The sequence below is a fragment of the Panthera pardus genome, unplaced genomic scaffold, assembly GCF_024362965.1.
Source record: "Panthera pardus isolate Hobbes unplaced genomic scaffold, ASM2436296v1 HiC_scaffold_16, whole genome shotgun sequence".
NCBI classification, from domain to species: domain Eukaryota; kingdom Metazoa; phylum Chordata; class Mammalia; order Carnivora; family Felidae; genus Panthera; species Panthera pardus.
In genome coordinates, this window is record NW_026526721.1 from 32,409,513 (window position 1) to 32,435,389 (window position 25,877).

A 25,877-nucleotide genomic window follows, 5' to 3' on the forward strand; every position below is an offset into this window, starting at 1 on the left:
AGATATATCATTTGCAAATTATCTCCTCCCATTCAGTAGGTGGCCTTTTTGCTTTGTTGATGGTTTCTTTTGCTGTGAAAAGCTTTTTATTTTGACATAGTCCTGTTAGCTTATTTTTGCTTTTGTTTCCCTTGCCTTAGGAGATTATCTAGAAAAATGTTGCTATGTCCAATATCAGAGGGATTACTGCCTATGCTCTCTTCTACGGTTTTTATGATTTTAGGTCTCACATTTAGAGTTTTTGAGTTTAAACTCCATTTTAAGTTTATTTTGTGTATAGTCTTGGATGGCCAACAGACACATAAAAAGATGTTTAACATCACTAATGAGATTATCAGGGAAACACAAATTAAAACCACAATGAGATATCACCACATACTTGTCACAATGGCTAAAATTTAAAAAGACAAAGAATAACAATTATTGGCAAAGATGATGAGAAAAAGGAACCCTCATACACTATTGCTGGGAATGTAAATTGGTACAACTACTGTGGAAAACAGTATGTGGTTCCTCAAATAATTAATAATAGAAATACCATAGAATGCAGTAATTCCACTACTGGGTATTTACCCAAAGAAAATGAAACCACTAATTTGAAAAGGTACATGCATTCCTATGTTTATTGCAACATTATTTATAATAGCTAAGATATGGAAGCAGCCCAAGCGTCCATCAATACATGAATGGATAAGGAAGATGTAACACACACACACACACACACACACACACACACACACACTGAAATATTATGCAGCCATAAAACAGGATGAGATTCGGCTATTTGTGACAACGTTGATGGACCTAGAGAGTGCTATGCTAAGTGAAATAAGCCAAATTGAGAAAGATAAATACCATAGGATCTTACTCATACGTGGTGTCTAAAAACACAAATGAGTAAACAAAAAGCAGAATCAGATTTAAAAATACAAAGAACAAACTGATAGTGGCCAGAGGAGAGGGGTTTGGGGATGGGCCAAATGAGTGAAGGGGAGCAGGAGATACTGGCTTCCAGTTATGAAATGAAAAATTCAGGGGACAGCATAAAGAATATAGTCAATGATATTGTAACACCTTATATACTGACAGTTGGTAGTTACACTCCTAATGAACCTAGCACCATGTATAAACTTGTGGAATCACCAGGTTGTACACCTGAAACTAATGTAACATTGTGTCAACTATACTCAAATTAAAATGAAATGGTCTGGAGGGTTAGTCTTGCTTTGGGAATCAGTATCCACATTATACATCATTTCCAATGCATTTAGCTTTATTATTTTAACTAAAGGTTGCTATTTTAATATCTTCCAAAAATTTTCAAAACCTCTTACTCTTATCTAAGACTGAACTTAATTCATTTTTGAGTTTCCCAATCAACTGGGATTCATGTAGAAACTACACAGTCCTTCTTCTTTCCCAAACTTCTGCATTGTATATAACACTGTTTACATCTAGTTACTAGTGAAGGGTCCACCAGAAGCCGACATTATGACTTAGGTCTCTAGAATGATTGTCTTCAGAAGCTTTTGTCAGAAGCTCTTTTTCAAATATGTTTACTGATGCCTCAAGTTCTAAAATTTAAATCCACTCATTTACTCCATGTTAAAAAGACAATATGTAAGGAGTAGGAAAAACGAGTTTAATAGTTATTATTCAAACTTAAGCTTAAAAGTAGGAAAAACGAGTTTAATAGTTATTATTCAACCTTGTGTTTAATTGAGGAGAGGCCTGGTTAGAAAAGAATGGACGAAGAGATTATTTCAAGGGAAATCAAAAACAGGAGGCCAAGATTTAGGGTAACCGCTTCCACTTTAATTCATCAAATGGCAGAAACTTATACCATCAACAACTGCACTGTTTGGGGAAAATTAAAAATATATGACTAGATCATTAAGCAAAATATATAGCAGAGCTCTAAGATGATAAGATGATTAAGAAGTCAACGTGTTGAGAAAAGCAAGTTTTTCAATAGACCGAACAAACCTGATGGCTGCTTATTGTATTTGCGGTCTTTTAAAAAAATATATTCTTTTCATCTTTATGTGGTGACAGCCATAATTTAATAAAAAGAGGAAAAAATACACAAGTCTTTCAAATAAATGTCAAGCCATATTTAAAGATGTTATTTAATCGGTTGCCAGGGTATTAAAAAGTTCATTTTCTTGCCACCTAAAGTGTTCTGGCAGAAATTAAAAATTTAACAGCTTTTCTCCAATAATTTCTTGACAGAATATAACATTGTACAAATAATCAAATCCTGCCAAATATCTTTAAGGAAACAGCAAGGGTATTTAGATAATGTTTCTATTTACACAATTATTCTAATACAAAATGATTTTTAGTAGTAGTCAGGGACTTAATTGAGCAATGAGCAGAAAAACCATTGCAGAACCACTTTCCAGTAGGAGAACTGTACTTCTTTTATTCTGAAATATTACTCCCTACTTTATTTCTAATTAATTTATTAGATGTAGTTTCTGCCCCACATGCATGTTTATACTCTTCATTATCTCGGTGTCATATATTATTTTGTCCATAGTGTCACTTAGTAATTCATCACAGTTTGCACTAATGAGGAAAGGTGGTCATTAAGAGCAGCTAAGTGCTGTTCCCTTGATATACACAGCGGCCTCGCTCATCAGAGCCCAACTGCTCTGCTTCTGTGTGTTCCAGCCACCCTCCTCTGTTATCTTAATTTCAGATTGAGTGATGTGTTCCTGCCAGCACATCAACCATAAACCTGAACATGTCAAATGTTTAAAATTTGATAATCCAAACAATATAGACCAAGGACTGGACTATTTTAACAAAGCAGATTAGCAGGGTTTCCGTAACAAGGTAAAATCCTGACTAATTGGAGGGACGGTTCTGACGCTGACTCACATGAATTCTTCCTCAGTGCACCTCCAACCCCACCTCCACCACCGCCCCGCATTACCTCCTCCATGCACTTACACTTTTGATTGCAGAGAAAGTAAATATTTAATGTGCTTTTAAGTTATATATTTGTTTAAGGCAGATATGGAATCAACTTCCTCCCCACCTGTTCCTCCCTCCCCCCTCTCTCCCTCCTCCCCCCTCTCACAGGCGTGCGAGGGCGCGCGCGCGCGCGCACACACACACACCACTCTAGGTCTTAAGTAGGGTTGCCTTATAAGCATCCAGAAGTAAGTAGTCTGGGAAATCTCTTTTCCCATGCCCTCCACCTTGTCCGAAGTCTTGTTGTCCTGTGTCTAACGTTGTAGCGCCCCCACCAGGCATGCCTTCCTAGCTGCGCTTTAGAATCAGCACTATTACCTCCCACCCTGTTAAAACTTCCTGTTTCTGTCCCTGGATTTCTCAGGATTTTGCTTTGCGTTCACCCTACATGTAAGTTCATGCACTGGGGTGGAGAATCTATGATTGATCCTGAGAATATATAAAAAATTCTTCTCGTATTCTCTTTTTCACAAAATGCTCCAAAATTTGTTCTAAAACACTGATTAATAAGGCATTTCATGCAGCTATTTTAATCTCTTTCTCTGTGGAATTCTGTTACTTATTGCAATTAATCAGAGGCTGCCTTGGGAGATCTTTTTTTTATGTTCCTATTTTTTTAATTGCATGCATTAAGTGTTAGAATTCCACGTCTTTGCACTTCATATGCTCAGAAGAAAAGTAAACTTCTTGCAGGAACAACTATTTGCAATACTGTTGCATCCTTGATTCAGTGTAGCATGATACTTTGGTGCCCAGCAGAATGCAAAGAGCATTGGAGCAGGGGAAGGCCTGAAGTCTAGCTCCAGTTATGTCTCTTTCTGTGCAAACTTGAACAAGCAACTTGAACACCTTAAATCTGAGCTGGCCTTTTGACTCTTATTTTAACTAAAACAATGTGACAGTGTTCCCTTGCCATGTCAAGGCTCTGAGAAGCCTTGAGCACTTCTGCTGATTCTCTCTTGGAATTATGCCCCTGCTATAATAATAAGACTAAGATCCCCTGCCTGAGGATGAGAGGCCATGTGGAACTAAGACAAATATCCAGTGGAGGGCTTCCTAGACTAGCCAGTTTTCAGCCAACTCTCCAGTTGACTGAAGATGCATGAACAAACTCAGCTGAGTTCTGGTGAGTGTGGCTGCTGAGTGTGGTCTCCATCAGCAGAGACACCCAGATGACTCTAGACTTTTGTGAAATAATAAAAATGGGTTGTTATAAACCATAAACTTTAGTATGATTTGTGATGCAACAATAGTTAACTGATACAAAAGTAATTTGTTTTTGTTTTTTTTTTCAGTAGGATAATTCTTGGCTGTGTGAGACACTGTCACTGTTCCTCCTGGCTAACTGTGCCAGTTTATCCTGCATGTATTCAACTGCCACTTCTATGTTTATGTCACTTTTAGTATAATCTTCCACCCTAATGTCTTACCTAATCTCTAGCCTCATATAATGGAAGTGCACTCAGATCATGACCAAGGTCCAACAGGACTTAAGGCAAAACTGTATACTATGAAAACCATACTTGAAGCTTTATTATTTTGCCTATAAATGAAAGAATTCATGGCCTTATATATGAAACTCTATATGTTAACATGCATATATAAATATATATTTATAGTGATATGCACATTATGAGGAATACATGTACCAAATGTAGTTTTGTATATCTCTTCAAATTTAATACGTTCAAATGGAACTCATTATTTCTCCATAAAACCCAGCTCCATCCCCACAGCCTTATTTTCTCAAGTTTCACAATCACTTTCTAATGTTCAGTTCATCTCTTCTATTTACTTAGATATCTTTAATCTCCATTTTACTATCACCAGTTTAGTCTAACTCTTATCACTTCACACCTATATTATTGCATCTTTCATCAGGCAGGAAGATGAAAGAACAGGATCATCGAATCTGATCTCACATTAAGTTGGAGAAAGAGGTAGCACTTTGAATGGCACAATCAGGAAGCTACACCCCATTCTTTTCTCCTAAACATCAAAGAGTTGGAATAGTGATTGAAACTAGGAAGAAAAAAAAAAACTTGATCAAGAACGTATTTGAAAAGCAGTGCACTTAGTGACAATGTACCTACTGTACAATATAGAATTAATGACTTTTGGCAAGAAAAAAATCAATAGAGGTAGGAATAATGATAGAGGTATACTTAAAGAAAAGTCGACAGACTCATTTGGCTAAGATAGATTTGTGTGGCAAGGCATTTGGAACATAAATTTTGAAAGATATGATATGACCGGATTTTCAAAGGTTTTGATTTTCAAAGGCATAAGATGTTGGACACAGTTACAATAGATGCTGTTAATTAAACAATTTTCTGGTAAAATAATTTGACGATATTGAATATAGCCCCAGGATATAAGGAAAGACTTAATGTAAGGAAAGACTTAATGTTTCCTAGGCCAGATGTTATTAAAATTTAAGCTTAAGTTATGATTCTTAGTAAGACCAATACTTTCCTAACATTTTCTCTTACACATGTGGTCATTGAACCAAGTTTCACTGCAGTCTCAATTTATACCCTTAAGTTTTTTGACTAATAACTGGTCTCTCATGATATATGGTGTCTGTTTCTCTAAAACAATGACATCTAATTTCTGTGCATTTTTTTATCTTATTATATTCCTTCCATTCTAATTCCTTTTAATCAATTCTTAGTTGTCAAGGTGCATAAGCGATGAGATATGTATTTAGATGCTGGCATTTTCCAGCAGGCCTTCGTATTTCAGCTATTTTCCCCTTGTTCAGAATCTACTTCCTAAGAAACAGAAAGAGGAAACGGCTCTAGGGAGGACTCATGTAATCGTAGATACCAAGGACAGCTGAAAGAGTTGATGCTAATATATGATGGAAGACAGAGTTCACATTAAAAAATAGGAGTCCTCAATGGGCTGCTAGGGAAAAAAGGAATTACCTATTAGCAATTCAAAAAGAGCTTCCTATTATACAAATCTTTATATGTAGGTTAATTGCCTGCCAAGATTTCCTTTTAAATCAAAGTTAAAGTATGCAAGATCGATGCCATACAATGAAATGTCATTATTTTTGACTACCTCGAAAGCTGCATAGAGCTTTTGTACTGATTTTATTCCACTTGGGAGCTGTAAGTATTCTTTCTTTTTATTTATTTATTTATTTATTTATTTATTTATTTACCTAGTTACACACACACAAACACACACACAACTTTTAACTGTGAAAAGTTGATAATAGGATGAGAAAAAAAAATTTCTATAACACTGTCCATGTTTGAAAATGTGAGAATAAGTAATTTTATCTACATTTTTTCTAATTGAAATGTAATAATTGGCATTGAACAGTTAGAAACTAAGTAAAAAATGGACCTCGTGGCTCGGGCTCATGGGATTCTTAAAGATGGTGTATTATAAACACATCCATGACAGCTAGTCTCATCTCTCTGTTCCTTTCAGTTCTGCTTTTCTTTGAGAACTGGAATTAAGCCAGATTTTCCACCTTTCTTTTCCTTGGCCCAATTGTCGCCAGAAAGAAACATTTTTTAGTCTGTTAAGCTATATAGCAAACCTGGATAAGAAAAGTAGGCATGGCAGTTTCCACGTCCCTTTCAAAACCCATGTACTCACATAGCTCATGTCTCATTTAGCTTCTACACGAGTAATTTCCTCTTCCTTCAGGTGTTAAGTTTCATTAAATGAACTGCTGGTATAGAAGATGGGGCAGGTCAGTTAACTGCCCCTTTAACTGTGAGTAGCTTCGTTTTTTTTTTTTTGTTTTGTTTTGTTTTGTTGTGTGTGTGTGTGTGTGTGTGTGTGTGTGTGTGTGTGTGATTTACAATGTAAATGTGATTTTTTTTTTTAAAAGATTAGACAATACACCAAAGTAACAGTTTGTGCCATATGCCTTATATATTTATTTAGTTGTTTATTTGGGGGATTGCTGGTTTAATTTAGAGATAATTTCAATCTTTTTCATAGCAGATGGACTGGATATATCACATATGCAGTGCATCAAAACATCTTATTCACTTATAAACAAGCTATTGAGAGCAGTCAACTGATGCCAAAAAGAAAATGCTGGTGGGTTAACTGACAATTTAATAATATTCCAGAGCTGTAGAAAATAGCTAATACTTTCATTACTTTGTTTTTTGAAGTTAAGACTCTTTCTACTATTTCTATACCTGATACTGAGTTTGAATGTGTTATTCTTCAAATAGTTTTATCACACTGTATCCTCTAAGTTTAACATTCTATTTTTGAATTCTACATATGCATAGAAAGCACAATGATCAAAATTATTTTCTTAGATTTATGTCTTAAAATGCATAGAAAAAATAAATATAAGACATATATCCAACTGAACATGCGTAGAGATGAAAACACTATATAAATAGCCATTCATCTGTTAGATGTTTATATCAGGGAGTAAAGGCCAGTTACATAATAATTGGAAAAAACTAAGAAGTTATGATAAAGAGAGCATATAAATCAGAGAAAATTCAATTAGGGCCAGAACAGATTTTTAAATTATTATATTACGAGCTATATGAGAGTTTATCGCTAAACAATAAAACTGAGTTTAATTTTGAATACTTCCTTCTCAGGCTTACTTGCCTAATCCCTTTTAGCAAGTCAAGTATGACATTACGTCCTAAATGTTGCTTTAAGATCTATTTATGTTTAGGTTATGAAAATAATATATACACACACATTGTTTTCAAGTATTTATGGACATATTCATGATTACATAGAAGTATACACTATGAATCTGTTAAGAAAAATATGGTCTCAGGGGCGCCTGGGTGGCTCAGGTGGGTTAAGCATTCGATTCTTGAATTCCACTTATGTCATGATCTTATGCTTCCTGAGATTGAGCCCTGTGTAGGGGCTCTGCATTGACAGTGTGGAGCCTGCTTGAGATTCTCTCTCTCCCCATCTCTCTGTCCCCGCCCCCTGCTCATGCTGGCTCTCTCTCTTTCAAAATAAATAAATAGACTTAAAAGATAATTTAAAAAAATAAGATGGTCTCATAATACCTATTTAAGAAGCAAAGGCATGAGGTGCAGTCAGTCATTCCTTGGAAAACTTTGTCCGATAGAGGAAAGTTCAGTAACTTCTCTTGCTTTCTTCCTGTATCAAATTTCATTGGCAGACTAGTTTCAATTTGATGATACTGAGACAATTACAATAATGTTGCCCTAAAATTAAGGTCAGCTACTCTGAAATGAAGAGTGCCCAAGAATGCTTGTTTGTCTATAGCCATATGTTCAGAAAGATCCATCCCAAATATGGGTGAGAATAATTTTCATTCATAAGAACTTTGTTTGTATTTCTTAAATTTTGACACTTAAAGTTAAGTTTGAATTAAAAAAAAAACAGAGAAGAAACCCAATATGTATTTATCAAATATTAGATGGTTTTAGTTACCTTTAAGTTTTCTGTATGTATGTAAATCCTAAATCCTATAGCTTCTTTTGTGCAAGTGTCACAAATATTTGGAAATTCCTTTTTTTAGGGCTGCAAATTCAAGAAGTTTATGACCATGGCACCGGAGCTGAAGAGCATAGGGACTGGTATGTTGGTCAAGATAAAGTCCTGCTGAACAGGATTTTTTTTTTTTATAAGTCAGTATCATCATTGTAATGTTGCATGGCTGCAGAGAATATCTCTGTGCCTCCGTGGGTTATCTTTCCACAAGACCAGCTAATCCTAAAGGCGACATAAAGTTTGCTGGATAAAAATGTGAAACCTGAAACTCTCATGCAATAATCAGTCTTGAATTTGAAACTACTTATGAAACCTCCCTGGGCTAGAGCTGGACTGTGAAAAGAAACATTCTCACTGGGTCCTTGTGAATGAGTTGCTAGCTGGTAAAATATAGAAAAAAGTAAAAAATGACTTAACTGACAGATGCAAGAACAAATGGACAAATAAGCAAACAAAAACAGATATGCAAATTTTCTAGTGAAGAAATAGAATACTTCAAGGAGATAGCTTCCAGAAATATAGATCTTCAAGTGATAAAAGCTATAATGAGTCAGCTTGCATGTTGCAGATTTAGAAACAATTAAAATGCTCTTTACAAATTAAACATTTTAATGATTCCTTTTTGTAAAATAATTGAACAGGGCAGGATATTGAATCCAATGTGCCAATGTGAATTTCTTGTTTCTGACCATTTCAGGAAAATAGTTGAAGATTCCCCATATCAAATGCCTGGGTGCTATGGGATCACAGTATTTTTTTACCCACTATTATTACCTGAGATTGTTTTTCACATGAGCTATTTGAGGATGTTTTAATTAGAAACAAACACAGCACATCGGAATGTGTGATTTACTTAAAAATATATGGGAAAAGAGCCTGCTGTGAACAGCAGTTTATACAGAATTCCAGAGATTCTGTTCACCTACTGATTCATTTACCCAAATACATACATACATATACATATATATGTATATATATTTTATATTATATATATATTACTATATATAATATATGTATTATATATATATTTTATATATTTACATATAATGTATTTATATACAATAATATATATTTATATATTATATATTTATGTATAATATATATCATATATAATATATTTTTATATATCTTATATATGTGTCTATATATATTATTTTCATATAAACTTACCATGTAATGGAGAATTAAAAAGAGAGCAGGGAAGAAAAAATAAATATTACTGCTATGCTGGTAGTATTGAGGTTGGTCCATTTATGAACGGAAGAAGACATAACAGATACGAGAGCAAAAATCCCACTCGTTGGAAATTATGGAAGACTTACTATCGACCGATAGGGTAAGGTCAAGAGTGAGCTCCCAATGAGATCTATGTTCTTTGTCAATTACTGCGCTGGATGTGAGGCAGCAAACCATGGTTCAGAGATGCTCCTCGCGGTCCTGTTACAGCTGACAGGGTGGGCAAGTGGAGGCCTAGCGTGGACAAAGCAACGATGCGCAGAGGCTTCCTGGGTCAGGGGATGGGGAGCTCCGCTTCCAAATAAACTGCCTGTGCTAAGGTGAATAGATTAGAGTCATGTCACAGAGAATTTTGAAGCCGGATAAAGGACTTTGGGCTTCATTATCCAGTGTGATGGAATACATACATCTTACACAGTATGAGAGGTTATGTCTTGGGGTGTAAAAAGATAATACTGGAACTAAATTTTTTTTTGGTATCAGTAGACCAGAAAATAGCAATGGAAACAGTAGTAGCAGTAACTTATTAATACGAGATTGAGTTCTTCATCAATGACATTTTAATTTTTTAATGTTTATTTATTTTGAAAGAGAGAGGGAGAAAGCACAAGTGAGGGAGGGGCAGAGAGAGGAAAGAGAGAATCCCAGGCAGGCTCTGCAGGGTCATCACAGAGCCTGATGCGGGGCTCAAACTCACAAACGGGGGGATCATGATCTGAACTTGATCCGATCATCATATCTTGATGAACTGTGCCACCTAGGCGCCCCCATCAGTATTATTGAGTAAAAACAATTGCTATACAAAAATCAAAAGAAGATTGTGTTCAAAGTGCTATTTAAAATACAACTTTACCTGCATGTATATATGTGTGTATATGTATATTGCCTTCAAATAATATATGTCCTTCAAATATTTATTATAGTAAAATGCCATCGTGGTTAGCAAGATATTTTTGAAATGACTTATTTCATATTGATCTCATTTAAAAAATAATATTTATTTATATTTTTGAGAGAGAGGCAGTGCACAAGCGGGGGAGGACAGAGAGAGAGACACAGAATCCAAAGCAGGCTCCAGGCTCCGAGCAGTCAGCACACAGACCCATGCCGGGCTTGAACTCACAAACCGCAAGATCATGACCTGAGCCGAATTTGGACACCTAACTGACTGAGCCACCCAGGCTACCCTCATTAAAAAATAATAATAATGTTTATTTCTTTTTGAGAGAGAGAGAGAGAGAGAGAGAGAGAGAGAGAGAGAGAGAGAGAACGAGCATGCTGCGGTATAAGCGGGGGATGGGCAGAGAAAGCAGGAGACACAGAATCGGAAGCAGGCTCCAGGCTCTGAGCTGAGAGCAGAGAGCCTGATGTGGGTTCAAACTCACCATCTGTGTGATCATAACCTGATGGTGGACTTACTATCGACCTGAGCTGAAGTTGGATGATTAACCGACTGAGCCACCCAGGTGCCCCTGATGTCATTTTTTATCTCATTCGTTTTTTATGCTCTATTGTCTATTTTTGTATATTTTACTATGCCCACCAGCACAATGATGCATATAGGTATTTTATAAATGAAAAACAGAAGTGCAATGAGAAGTTGGAAAGCCATTAAAACTTTTAGAGTAAAAGGACCAAATATTCAAACCTTTGCTTTAGCCACATTATTCTGGTTGCCTTGTATAGGATAAATTAGGAGTAGGATAATGGCTTTGGAAGATGATATCAAAGCAGAGTCGATGTGACCTTACAGTTCTTTGTAAGTTGATGCTGTTTTGCCTAATATTTGTCTACCCAGTGATTCCCATAGTGCCATATACCTATGCTATGTGGTATGTATAGGCATATAGGCATGGCTGATACATCCTTGTTAAATTGAATGAAACATTCACAACTAATTTCTTGGTTAATATTTTAGAAAACCACTGTTAACAGCATCTTTTGACTGATCCTTCATACTGAAATTAACACCTTCCATATCTTTTCCAGAACATTTGGCATTTCTGCTACAGTCCATGTACTGTTCTGCCTTATGCTATAACTATCCATGCAACACACGAATAAGTTTTAGATACACTTAGAATGTAAAGTCTTTAAGAGGGGAATACACAGTATTTATCTAACTACTTAAATGAGACTTTATGTGTTTGTATGATTAAACAGGGATAGAGATATCTATAGAGATAGATCTGGGGACTCTCTCCAGTCCATCGGTAGCTCTCTCTCCCTCCCAATCCCCTAATCAGCTTCTCCAGGGGAATGAGTGAGAGGGGCAAGTGGAGAGGAAAATGTGTCTGCCAGAATATCTTCACTCACAAGACAACTCTGTGAAAGAAAATAGAGTATCTCCTAAGATTGTGTGTTTGAAAGAATCTAAAAAATGGACCATTAATAAATTAGAATATAGGCTACTTCTGGAAAAATCACTCTGGTCAGGTGAATAAATGGCTCTGTAGTAAACTCCAAAAGGGAGGTACTATTTAAGCCCACTTTAGACTGAGCTAAATGAGATCCACATGCACAGATAAAACGGGGGGAAAGGAACCTAAGTCCAAGCTTGGAATTTGTTATCTGTTTCATGTTATGTGTATATGTGGAGAGAAACTCTATCATCTGGAGAGCCGATATTCCCCTAAATTTGGACTAATCCTAATATACTAATTACAGTTGAAGTTATCTGATATAGAGGAACAATAAATAGCAAAAACTATATTCATAATGGCAAATATTCTGTACCACAGTTAGAATAAAAGATTAGAGTATCGATACTTTTTTAAAGACACATTTGGGGGTGCCTGGGTGGCTCAGTTGGTTAAGTCTCCAACTTCGGCTCATGTCATGATCTTACAGTTCATGGGTTTGAGCCCCGCGTCAGGCTCTGTGCTAAAAGATCAGAGCCTGGAGCCTGCTTTGAATTCTGTGTCTCCTGTTCCCTCTCCCCCTCCTCTGCTCATGCTCTGTCTCCTCCCTCTGATTAATAAACATACATACATACATACATACATACATACATAAATAAATAAATAAATAAATAAAAATTTAAAAAGACACTTTTGTTGATGTCGGCATAATTTAAAGAGAAAAAGAACAAGAAACTTCTAAAAGTACAACAATGAAAGAATTGGCAGGTTTTCATTAAATGATTAAATAAAAATTAATAATTATATGTTTGCAATGATTTCTAATGCATTAAAATTTGAATGGGAGCAAGTTTTATTAGAGCATAACTTTTGACATGTGTATTATATAAATGTTTTCAATATTCAAAAACAATATTCAATAAAAAGGAATGAAAAGCTAACCTTGAACTGAAATATCAACTCTGTATCAAGCAAGTGATATAATCCCAGAGAAAAAGAATTTATGCGACTCTGATTATAGGGTCCTGACTGGACTTCAGCAGCATAGATTCTAAGGACAAAAAGAACTACAAAGAAATCTGAAATGCACTTAGTATGTTTTTTGTTAGTAGTAGATATTTTGTATGTATGTTGCAGTGTAGAACTAATCAATGCATATATTGATACGGTTCGGGGCCAGCATTCCCACTATGGAAAATGGAGCTGCAAATACAGAACTGAGGTTAGGGAATACAGAAAATAAGTAAGACAACATAGAAATGCATAATTTGATTTCCAATAGTGATCGCATCTAATGTAAAAACAAAACAGAGTCATATGATAATAAGTGAGGCAATATTACCACCAGGAATGGTCATCTTGAAAAACAGTAGTGCACGATACTAGTGGAAGCTGGATTTAGAGCAATAGGTGTGGTCCAGGTTAGAAAGAATCCTGAGGCCAAATGAGGCATTTGAATTTCTGTCTGAATGAAACAAGTGTTCCATTGGACAGCTTTAAGTAGTGGAGTGATGTGATTCTATTTAGGTTTTATAAAATTGATTTGTTTTTGTGTGAGAAATGGATTGTAAGGGTAGAACCATGGATCAGAATGATAATAGTGGAGATGGAGAGAGGTCCATTAATTTAGGATATATTATGGAAATAGAGTCAAATGATTGGATGAGAGAGAAGAAGAGGTATAAATGATAAATTCCATACTTTTATTATAAGCTTCTGGGTGAATGGAAGTGCTGAACACTGGCATGGCAGAGATAGAGGAAGGGCCAGGTCGCAATGGAGAGGCAGAAGAATTAAACATTTTATTGTGGCCACATAGTGTTTGTAATGCCTACTTTACATTCAATTGGAAATATCTCAAAAATAGTTGGATATAGGATTATGGAGAGTTTAAATAGAAAAAGGAAGGCAGGAAGGCAGGAAGGAAGGAAGGAAGTCCAGAGTTAGAGATACAAAACTGGGAATTACATATACACACACACACACACACACACACATACACACACACACACACACACAGTGATATTTATAAGCAGGCAACTATAAGAGATCTTTTAGAGAAAGGTTGTAAACAAGAGGAAATAAGCTCCAAGCCCATGGTTACTCCAACATTTAGATCCAGGAAGAGAAGAAACATAAAAAGGAGACTGAGAGTAGTGGAGAAGGTAAGACAACCAGGTGTGTATGGTGTAGTGGAAGCCATGTTTCTTTTTTTTTAATGTTTATTTATTTTTGAGAGAGAGACACAGTGCAAGTGGAGAGAGGCACAGAGAGGGAGACACAGAATATGAAGCCGGCTCCAGGCTCTGAGCTGTCAGCACAGAGACCAATGCAGGGCTTGAACCCATGAGACGTGAGATCATGACCTGAGCTGAACTCGGATGCTTAACTGTCTGAGCCACCCAAATGCCCTCATGTTTCTTTTTTTTTTAAGTTTATTTTTGTTTATTTTGAGAAAGATACAGAGATCAAGCCGGTGAGAGGCAGAGAGAGAAGGAGACAGAATCCCAAGCAGGCTCCATGCTGTCAGTGCAGAGCCTGATGCAGGGCTCGAACTCATGAACCATGAGGTCATGACCTGAGCTGAAGTCAAGAGTTGGACACGTAACCGACTGAGCCACCCAGGTGCCCTGAGATGCAAATGTTTTAAAAAGAAATGGACAATTGTCAAATGATGCTAAAATGTCATGGTAAGATGAGAGGTAAGTATCGTATTTGACAATATGTAGACAGCTGATGTTCTGAGTAGAATTGGTTTCAGTGCCCTGCTTAGTGTGGGTGCCTATCAAATATGATGAGGAGAGACTGTAGTGAGGATGGGACAGGGGAAGCATAAATAGCTCTTAAGAAGTTTTGCTGAAAAGGGGACCATGAAAGAGACATTATTCTAAGGAGAGACATTTTCCCCTCCCTTTTAAAGAAAGGATCCTAGAGCATGGCATGAATGATCCTTTTGAAAGAGAGATATTAATGATCTTGAAAAGAAAAATGACTGAAGAAAACATATTCCCATTCAGGTGAGAGATGATCAATTCAGAGCAAAAGTAACTTTTAATGCAAATAGTTGTATGGTACAAATAGTTGTTTTCTGTTGCACCAGGAAAGAAGGAAGATAGAAAGCATGGATAAAATACAGATACAGCTGAGATCTAGATGAATACACTTTGGCAGATTTGGCAAAGACAAGATGAAAATGATTACTACTGATTACTTTCCAGAGTAAAGTAGGAGAGTGTATATATCATCACATACATGCCTCAGGCTGGGGCAATGATGAAGGGAGGTTTTGGAAGCCTGAGGAGATAGGGAATGTGGGAAATGTGACCAGGACAAAATGCAGTAGGACTGGCAGTCAATTTCAGTATATATTTGCCCTCTTCACAAAGCAATACTTTTAGTTTTGGTACTTGCAGGGAATGGATGATAGTATCATATCTGGGCAGCTGTGTTCTGAAGACCTGAAATAGGACACATTCAAAGATGGAAAAGGAGGAAGACATTTTTAAGGATACCCCAAAGCACCATTTTAATGAGATAGCATAGTTCTCATTAAATTATTAAAAATAACAGCAACAGACCATAGCAAAGGTCTTACATTTATCCCCAATCAAATAATAAAGTGAGGAGTAACATGTTTTTTGACCATATACTAATGTTTTCAGTCAGCAACTTTCCAGAATGTCCCACTCCCCCATTCATACCCCAGTATAACAGCCCATTGTCATAGTTTCTCCTAGCAATGCACAGAGCTGAAATGTTCACTATAATTTGCAACGATACTTACCTATAGAAACCATATATGATATCCTTCTAAATTAATCTGAGGTATGAACTTTTGATGAGTGGGGTTCATTGCTGATGTTATCCCTAGGTGCATAAGAGGGACAGAGAGTTATGTCATTATGGCCACAAGACGTAACTGAGAATCAGTTAGTGAGAGTTACCGTAATTGTTTTCTATACTTAATTATCATGTTTGCAAACTGATGTTTCCGTTTGGGTTTAAACAAAGTTATGATAAACGGAGAGGGAAATCACCAATAAAATGAACCTGCGGCTTCCAAAAGGCAAACCAACATGCATAATTTTCCGCTTAATCTTTATCCAAATTGGCTCCTTAGTGTGTCCCCACATGAAGGTGTGTCATCTCCTATTTTTTTTTTAATGTTTATTTATTTTTGAGACAGAGAGAGACAAAGCATGAACGGGGGAGGGTCAGAGAGAGGGAGACACAGAATCCAAAACAGGCTCCGGGCTCCGAGCTCCGAGCTGTCAGCACAGAGCCCGACGCAGGGCTCGAACTCACAGACCGCGAGATCGTGAGTCGAAGTCGGCCGCTCAACCGACTGAGCCACTCAGGCGCCCCTCACCTCCTATTTTAAGGCTGAATCACTACAAAGCAATCATGCACAACTGCACCAGCAGCCCAGATATCTTTCATTCAGCATTCCCCCTGAAAGGGGGAAAATGAAGTAAAGCACCTCCCGCAAAGTGGTCCATTTATTGCTTATCACCTAAAGAATTCTCAGATTCTCTGAGAAAGTGTCAAAGAAGCAATCCCAGAATGAGCATCCAAAAATGTGGCACAGGCCTACCAACTATCAAAACAGGTAACTTTTATCTTCCCCTCAAGGCTTTGCCATATCAGTTGGACAAACAGATCTCGGCCAAAGAAACCATTTTGTGTTTTACTAGAAGAATAAAGCTTGCAGAACAAGTTACTTTCAGTAGGAAATAATTACAGTTTTGGAGAGAATGCTGTAAGCCACATAATTATAAGGTCAGATGAATCGGTTACTGCCTTAAACTTCTCTTAACAGCACTTCAAGAGAAAGACATTAAAGTAGGAAGGATAGGAATGATATGCAGGAAATTATTTGAATGGATTTTAACTTCAGGGAGAAAATTATTCCAAAAGTGGGTGGCATTGTTTTACAACAGGCAATGTATCAGTGGCCTGTCTGGTTATCAAAAGGAGAAATATATTTCTACAGCATGACCAAAGAAAAGATCTCATATGAAACTTCAAACACTATGACCCATTTCATTACCCCCTCAATATTTTCATGTGGTTTTTCCCCAAGGCAATAATAGGACTTTGGTTTTTTCTCAGAGACAGTATATCATCCAATAGAATAATGCAAAGCCTAAGCAAATATTTAAACCTATTTTTTAAAGTTACAACTGGAAGAAACATTACGGATCAAACTTCTCATTTTACAAACAAAACAATAGAGACTGAAAAATTAAGTGACTTGCTCAAGGTCACAAATTATGAACAGCTGTCAACATCAGGCCTAACCTAGTCAAATGTGAAAAAGTCTCGTCTTTTCCCTTTGAAACATAATCCTCTCCACTCTTCCTAGTAGACTGTTTCTCTTCCCTACCCTTTCCGGGTCTACCTGTGACAAATTACTCAAGACCTTTCTTCTCTGTCCAGAAGTCACTGCCCCATTTGGCCCGTCTTCCATCCTTGCCTCATAAATCATTGGTTACAGGTAGAATTAATATGCCTTTCCGATGTCATTGTACCTCTCTGGTACAGTATATTGGAAACTCAGAGATGCTGATGTAGAACAACATAGCTTTCCACTTTGAAGGATGTGGGAATTTTGACAATCCCCATTTGAGCAGATGATCACTCCCTAACAACTCAAAAGAACTGTGGCAATTTTGAGCACAATCTTAAGTGCTGTGTTGGTTAGTCTTAATAGATAAGAAAATAGCCAATCTTCAGTGGATTAAAAGAACAGGCTCTAAAATAGTCTGTGTGATTTGAATTTATGTTCCACGTTTTATTAGTAGTCATTTTGGGCAACTACTTCTTCATAAGGACAGTTTGAGGATTGCATTAAAATATTTAATGTAAAGCACTTACAATAAAAATATGCACATAGCAAAAGCTACATTTTAGGTTGTCGATACTATATCTACTGGGAATTACTCAATTCCTCAATTTGTTGTCATCCTGTTGAAATCTGGCTTCTTCTGTGTCATTCACTGAACTGCTCTTGAAAGGTCACTAATGACCAACTAAATGACAAATTCAGTGGCCCATTTTTAGTACCTGTTCTATATCAACACAACACTTGACACTGTTTATTTCTGTGTGTGTCCTCAAATTCTATCGTCTTTTGACTTCTGTGAACCCCCACTCTTCCCAGCACTTTATATATTAGACCATTGGTTTCTGCCCTTTTTTTCCCTGATGATGTTATTTACTTCAAAGCTCACAACCATCCCAGTATGCCAGGGACTCTGATGTACATTTCTACTATTTATCTAATTCCAGAGATAGATACAGACCTAATTTCAAGCTGCCTGCTGTATATTTTTATTTTAATGCATGAGATCAGAAAACAGAACTCAGGAAAGTTTCCTGGAACTAACTTCCCTGAATTTCCTATCTTCAGAAATTGTATCTCCATCTATGCCACTGAAATTCCCAAAGGTTCCTCTCATTCTTCTTTCCAGCATGACTCGAATGACAAATCATCCCTGTTTGCTTGGGACAGTTCCAATTCATACCTGCCATTTCATCTTCACTATTAATAGAAATCTCTTTTACTCTCAAAAATGTTATGATGTGGATAACAAATTATATGATTATCGTAATCATGTTAGGCATCCAGTCTATCTCACAGTTGTCATCAGTCTTGATATTTCTTTCCAACCTCTATAGTGTAGCTTTTTTTTTTTTTCTTCTTTCGGGAAAATATTAACAGCCTTTCTAAGGGTCATTGCTACCAATATATTTCTGGTTACTATAGTCTCCATAAGGCCACTAAAATGATCTTCCTAAAAACAAGTCTCATATTGTTATTCACCTTCATAAAGATTTTCATTCTTTCGCAGTTTCTTACAAGACAGAGTCCTGCACTCTTCTATTTTCCATTTGTTCATCCCCCTTCCCTGCTACTTTTAGATTAAAGTAGGGTGACGATCTTACATTAGAGAATATAAGTTAAATAAAGAGTAGACGTAAAGTATTGGTTTTCTACAATACTACTGATGGAATAAATGCTAGTGGACTACAGCATTTCTTGATAGTACATATTACACATTTCATTAAGGCAACTGTAAAATTCAAATGTGATATGTGGGCATGTTTAGATCACCATAGAAGGTACATGACTATTGTTTTAGTTACTGATATTTATTTCTCTCTCTCATGCCTAATTAATTCACTATAGTTTACTATTAAGAAATGTTTTGGTCAAAGCTAGAAATATTGAAGAGTTTCTCTGCTACCCAAAGGGGGAGAAACTATACTCTCTAAAAAATAAATTTTGTGAGAATTCCATTATTAAAATTTTCTTTCTTTGATATAAAATTATATATTTAGGACTTGCAATTTCTCAACTTTTAATAGCAACCTAAATCATTTCTTTGACTATAAAATTTAATACAATCTTTCTGATTTTTGACATTTTACAAATTTATAGACGGTGTACTTAGTTTCCTGATTGTTGAGAAGTTTTACTTAAATTCCAGTTAGTTAACATACAGTGTAACATTAGTTTCATGTGTACAATATAGTGATTCAAAACTTCCATACAACACTTTGTGCTCATCACAGCAAGTGCCTCCTTGATCTCCACCCATCTCCCCTCTGCTATCCATCAGTTTGTTCTCTATGGTTAAGAGTCTGTTTCTAAAACTATCTTTGGGTAAGTCAATATGTCATTAAACATATGTCTAAACTTAATCATCATTATCTCTAGAGAGCAATACATGTGCATATTAAGTGCAGTCCTTACACTCTAGCATTTACAATACAGGACTAGGGATGCACATAAGCAGAAGACACCAAGACCAATAAAAATACTAGAAATGCAGAGTCAGTAAAACATATGTGTACATATACATTAATTCCATACTCCAAAATATAAATGTGAATATTTTTATCTTTTATTCTTCCCTTTTAAGTACTTATTTATAAATTATATGTAACTTATATACATAAGTTAAGGGATTTTAGGCATTACCGACCAGGTGTTTGTGCATGACTTAGGTTGAACTATACAAAATTGCCTTTTTTAAAAAGTTTAGTTGAATATCAACATTTTCCTATGGTTCAATCTAACAGCAAATGAGGACTGGCTATGAGAATTTAATATGCATTACTTGTGCATATACAGTCAACTAATTTATGACAAAGGAGCTGAGAATATACAATGAGGAAAGGACAGTCTCTTCAATAAATGGCACTGGAAAAACTGAATAGTCACATGGTAAAAATGGAACTCGAACACTATCTTATACCACACAAAAAAACTAACTCAAAATGGGTTAAAGACTTGAACATAAGATCTAAAACCATAAAATTTCTAGAAGAAAAAAATAGGTGGTAAGCTTCATATTGATCCTGGCAATAACTTTTTGGAAGTAAAGGCAACAAAAGCAAAAATAAACATGTGTGGCTAGATGAGACTAAGAAACTTTTGTATAGCAAAGTAAACATCAAAAAAAAAAAAAAAAAAGAAAGAAAGAAAGAAAGAAATAAAACTACTGACTGGGAGAAATATTTGCAAATCATAAATCTGATAAGGAGTTAATACTCAAAATACATAAAAAAAACTCACACAACAAACAAACAAACAAACAAAAAACCCCAAAATAATCCAATTAAAAAATAGGCAGAGGATCTGAATAGACATTTTTCCAAAGAAAACATATAGATGGTTAACAGGTTCACAAAAAGATTCTCAACATGACTAATCATCAGGGAAATGCAAATCAAAACCACGAGATGATATCTCACACCTGTTAGGGTGATTATTATTCAAAAGACAAGAAAAAACAAGTGTTGGCAAGGATGTGGAGAAAAGGAAACCCTCATTCACTGTTGCTAGGAATGTAAATTAGTGCAGCCATTGTGGAAAAGAGTTTGGAGGTTCCTCAAAAAAGTAAAAATAGAACTACCATATGATCCAGTAATTCCATCTGTGGGTATTTATCCAAAGGAAACAAAATCACTAATTTGAAAAGATACATGTGCCCCCATGTTCAGTGCAAGTATATTTATAATAGCTAAGACATGGAAGCAATCTACGTATTTATCAATGGATAAGTGGGTAAATACAATGGATACACCACATCTCTTTTTTATTCCATTGTATGTGTGTGTATATGTATGTGTGTATGTGTGCATGTGCATATATATGTTTGTGTGCATATATACATATATGTACATATACATATATATATATTTCAACCACAAAAAAGAAGGAAATCTTGCCATTTGTGACCACATGGATGGATCCTGAAGGCATTATGCTAAGTGAAAGAAGTCAAAGAAAGAAATCCAATATGATCTCACTTATATGTGGAACCTAAGGAAAAAAAAAGAAATTAGTTGCAAGTGGCAGAGGGTGGGGCAAAATGTTGAAAAGGGTCAAGAGGTACTAAAATAAATTCCAGTTCTAAAATAAATAAATCATGGGGATGTAATGTACAACATGGTGAATATAGTAATAATACTCTACTGCATATTTGAAAGTTCCTAAGAAGGTAAATCTTAAACATTCTGATCACACACACAAAATATTTGTAACTATGTTTGGTGATGGGTGCTAACTGGACTTACTGTGGTCATCATTATGCAATATATACAAACATCAAATCATTATGTTGTACACATGAAACTACGATACTGTTATAGGTCAATTACATCTCAATAAAAAATAAAATACTTTTATTCACAATTAGAATAACTTGTGCATACTTTAAATAATAATCCAGGAGAAATCCATTTTAAGGATAAAGAAGCTAATATAATATTTAACTGGGAGTACGTAATTGGAGAATATAACAGTATTATTTCTTTATGCTATAATTTTTTTAAGTTTATTCATCTATTTTGAGAGACAGAAAGAGCAGGGGAGGAACAGAAAGAGAGGAAGAGAGAGACAATCCCAAGCAGGCTCTGCAGTCAGTGCAGAGCCCAATGCAGGGCTCGAACTCATGAACTGTGACATCATGACCTGAGCCAACATCAAGAGTCAGACATCTAACCGACTGAAATGCAAGCATCCCAGGCGCCCTATCTTGATGCTATAATGTTAATATTCATGTTCATTTCATGTATGATACATACATTTTTTTATGTTGAGACAGTCTGTAATATAAGGCCATTTAAAATTAATAATTTTGTAATTTAGAATTAGGCTTAAATTTAAGTAAATAATTTGAAACATTCAATCACATTGTTATGTTTTAGGAAGAAAAGTAGAATCATTTCAGAGACAACAAACTGGGAACTCCTTTCATATTCAGTATTAATCAATTTTGTGGCATCTCCAGTTGTAAAAGAAAGAAATGAATGAAAATGTTGGGCTAAAAGAGATCTAAACAGTCAGCAAGTGGTCCAAAGCCCTTTATTTCATAAATGAAGAAACTGAGGTCAAATGACTTAATATAGTTATTTGGACATTGGAGTAATCATTAGGAAGCTGAAGAAAAAGAAAAGGTAAAAAGTAACTAACTGATCTATAACCAAAAACATATTTGCTTTGGATCCTGTAGTACATTTAGAACATAATCTGTTGACAGGAAATTGTGTAAGATAAGTGCTGTGTAATGAAGTAGACAGACCCAAGGGATGACTACAAATGACAACACCAAGGCTTTGAAAGGACAATTGGCGGGGTGATGGTATATAAATATATATAACAATATATTATACATAAATAATATATAAATATAATATAAATATTATATTAATATATAATATATTATATAAGTATACATGATAATGAATATATATTAATGTTTTATTTATATAATATGTATAAATATATATCAATATGGTGAATATATATAAATATATATATACAAGCCAAAGTAATAGAATAATTCTTCAACATCAATCATAAATTCTCTTAATGACTGGATTTATTTTTTAACTGATTATATTGGTCTTATATGGACATACCACTTTTTATGCATAGCTAAAAGGGCTTAATGTTTTACTTATACTTACGTTTTGAATTTTTTAGAGAAAATAGTGCAGACACATAATTTGAGGAGGTCACATTGAACCTAATACCTTTGGCACCTTTTAGAAAGCAGCATCATTTCACTGAAACCTTTCGTTCCGAGAGAGTGCATTGACAGATGAGAGTCTGCCATCACTGTAAGTGTCTGTTGCCAATACTGAACTTCCTTTTCAGAGCCCAGGACAGTAGTCTGATTTTTAAAGGGTGGAGTTTAGATGAATGGATAAAGAAGATGCGGCATACGTATATACTATGGAATACTACTTGGCGATGAAAAAGAATGAAATCTTCCCATTCGCAACAACATGGATGGAACTGGAGGGCATTATGCTAAGTGAAATAAGTCAGTCAGAGAAAGACCTATCTCATATGTTTTCACTCATATGTGGAATTTGAGAAACTTAACAGAAGACCATGGGGGAAGGGAAGGAAAAACGTAATAATTACAAACAGAGAGAGAGGCAAACCATAAGAGATTCTTAAATACAGAGAACAAACTGAGGGTTAATGGCAGGGGGCAGGAGCACAGGGAAAATGGGTGATGGGCATTGAGGAGGGCACTTGTTGGATGAGCACTGGGTGTTGCATATAAGTGATGAATCACGGGACTCTACTCCTGAAGCCAGGAGCACACTATATACAGTGTATGTTAGCTAGCTTGACATTTTATATATATATATATGTATATATATATATATATATATACATATATGGACATATATATATATATGGAGGTTTACAAGTAAGATTATAGGACTTCTGTAGTAATGTTCTCATTCTCCAAATACTTTTCTTATTTCAAAGAAGAGACTTAATTTTTTGGATAACCCTTTCTGTGTGATTTGTTAGTCCTATGATAATTCTACATTTGTCATCAAGCCGTGTCTCTCTGAAGTCTTACAGCTTCTGTAGCTTACTGCTGTGTAGAACCAGTTATGCAATGTAGTAGCTGCATGTATCTTCAGCAAAGAGTTTTAGAGAAAACAACATTAAATTAAAAGTGACAAGACATAGCTTTAAGGTCAAGCTCAATTATTTACTGTAGCTAAATATGGGGTATGAATATAGATTATATTTAAACTTTTATACTTTAGTTTCCTTATCTGAATATGCGGATGATAAGAGTGACACATATCTATGAGGTTATTACATTGACAAAGAAATTACCCATGAGAATAGCCCTTTATGCACTTTAATGTACAACGTAAACCCTACTGATACTTTGAGAAAACAGAGTTATAGCAAATTAACAGTTTGACAATTAAAATTATTTTGAAAACTGTTTTCATATAACCCGCAGTATATGTAGCTATATAAGTCTATGGATGGAAAATTAATAAGAATCTGGTCTTTTTAGATGCTAGTTATTATATCTCAGCATATGGCAAGCTTGAACAAATTTTAAACAATTAATAAAAATTATGCTGACAGGTCAGAGCCTGAAGCCTGCTTCGGATTCTGTGTCCCCTTCACCCGTCTCTTTGGCCCTCCCCTGCTCATGGTCTGTCTCACTGTCTCTCAAAAATAAATAAATTTTTAAAAATTAAAAAAATAAAAATAAAATGTTTGGTTTTCAACTCATTATACCAATATACACAGCACCATTCTAAGGCAATGACTAGTTGTAAAACTTTATCTAAAGAAAGAAAATTCCATTGTAGGTCTTATCATGGAATTCATGGATTTATTTACTCAGGGCAAAGAGTTACATGCAAATAAACTTCATTCAAAATTTTTTAGAATGCCAAACGTTCAAAAGAACTGAGTCATTCTAGTTTTAGTAGTTAAAAATCATTTTGACAATTCAATGAATTCCTAATACAGTTTGAAATTTTAATCTATGAAGAATTTCTCAATCAGAATTTCTCAAAGATTTCACTACCTAAAGTAATTTGGAATTTTACAGTAACACTGAAACATGGCATAAAATGATCTATAGCAGCAGTTAGTTTTCTAAGATGGACTCAAAATATATCTTATGTATATTTTCTTTCTTTACAATGAAAGATAAAGGGTTAAAAATTCTTTTTAATTCATTTAATGTTTATTTATTTTTGAGATAGAGTGATGGAAAGAAAGAGATAGGATGAGCAGGGGAGGGGTAGTGAGAGAGGGAGAGAGAGAATCCTAAGCAGGCTCTGAACTGTCAGCACAGAGTATGATGCGGGGCTCGAACTCACAAACAGTGAGATCATGACCTGAACCTAAACCAAGAGTCAAACATTTAATCGACTGAGCCACCCAGCCGTCCTGGTTAACAATTCTCAATACTATCTAGGAGTAGTTTTGAATTGGCTTAAGGTTTTCTAGGTGACATTATGGTAAGAGGAACAAATGAAAGTATCCCAAAAATCATAGTAAATCATTTTACCTGAGTGCAGTCAACACAGCAGAGGATTGGCCATGTCGCGGGTGAGAGAGGAGAGGAACCAGAAAGTATGGAGTAAATGTTGGCAAACCTGGAAAACCTATTAAATCTCTACTTATGTATAATTAGAAAATAATTAAGACAAAAGAAAATATTGTGGCTAAAGAAACAATGGATATCGGCCACTGCTGTTAAGAAAACGGGAACAAAAGCCAGAAAGGAATGTGAAAAGAGTTTTTAGGTAGGTCAAGAGAAGGATAATCTAAAATCTATAAACCTAACAGAGAGAACACAGGAACAAGGCCTAATGTGGAATATAATGCAAACGCTATTAAATTAGTTTAAAGCCACTTGACACAGAAGAGAGATGTGCAGAGAAGCGGAGGAAAATAAAACAAAAATAAGCATATTTGGGTTCTTGGAAACTATTAGTTTGGTATTAAATAGAGGT

At 35.4% G+C, this 25,877-nt stretch overlaps 1 protein-coding gene across 6 annotated transcripts in view; it reads right to left on the reverse strand.

Moving 5' to 3' along the window:
* The window catches only part of ROBO1 (roundabout guidance receptor 1), a 1,122,944-nt gene that overhangs the window by 741,406 nt on the left and 355,661 nt on the right, over nucleotides 1-25,877 (reverse strand). The gene's annotated exons all lie outside the window — the stretch shown is intronic.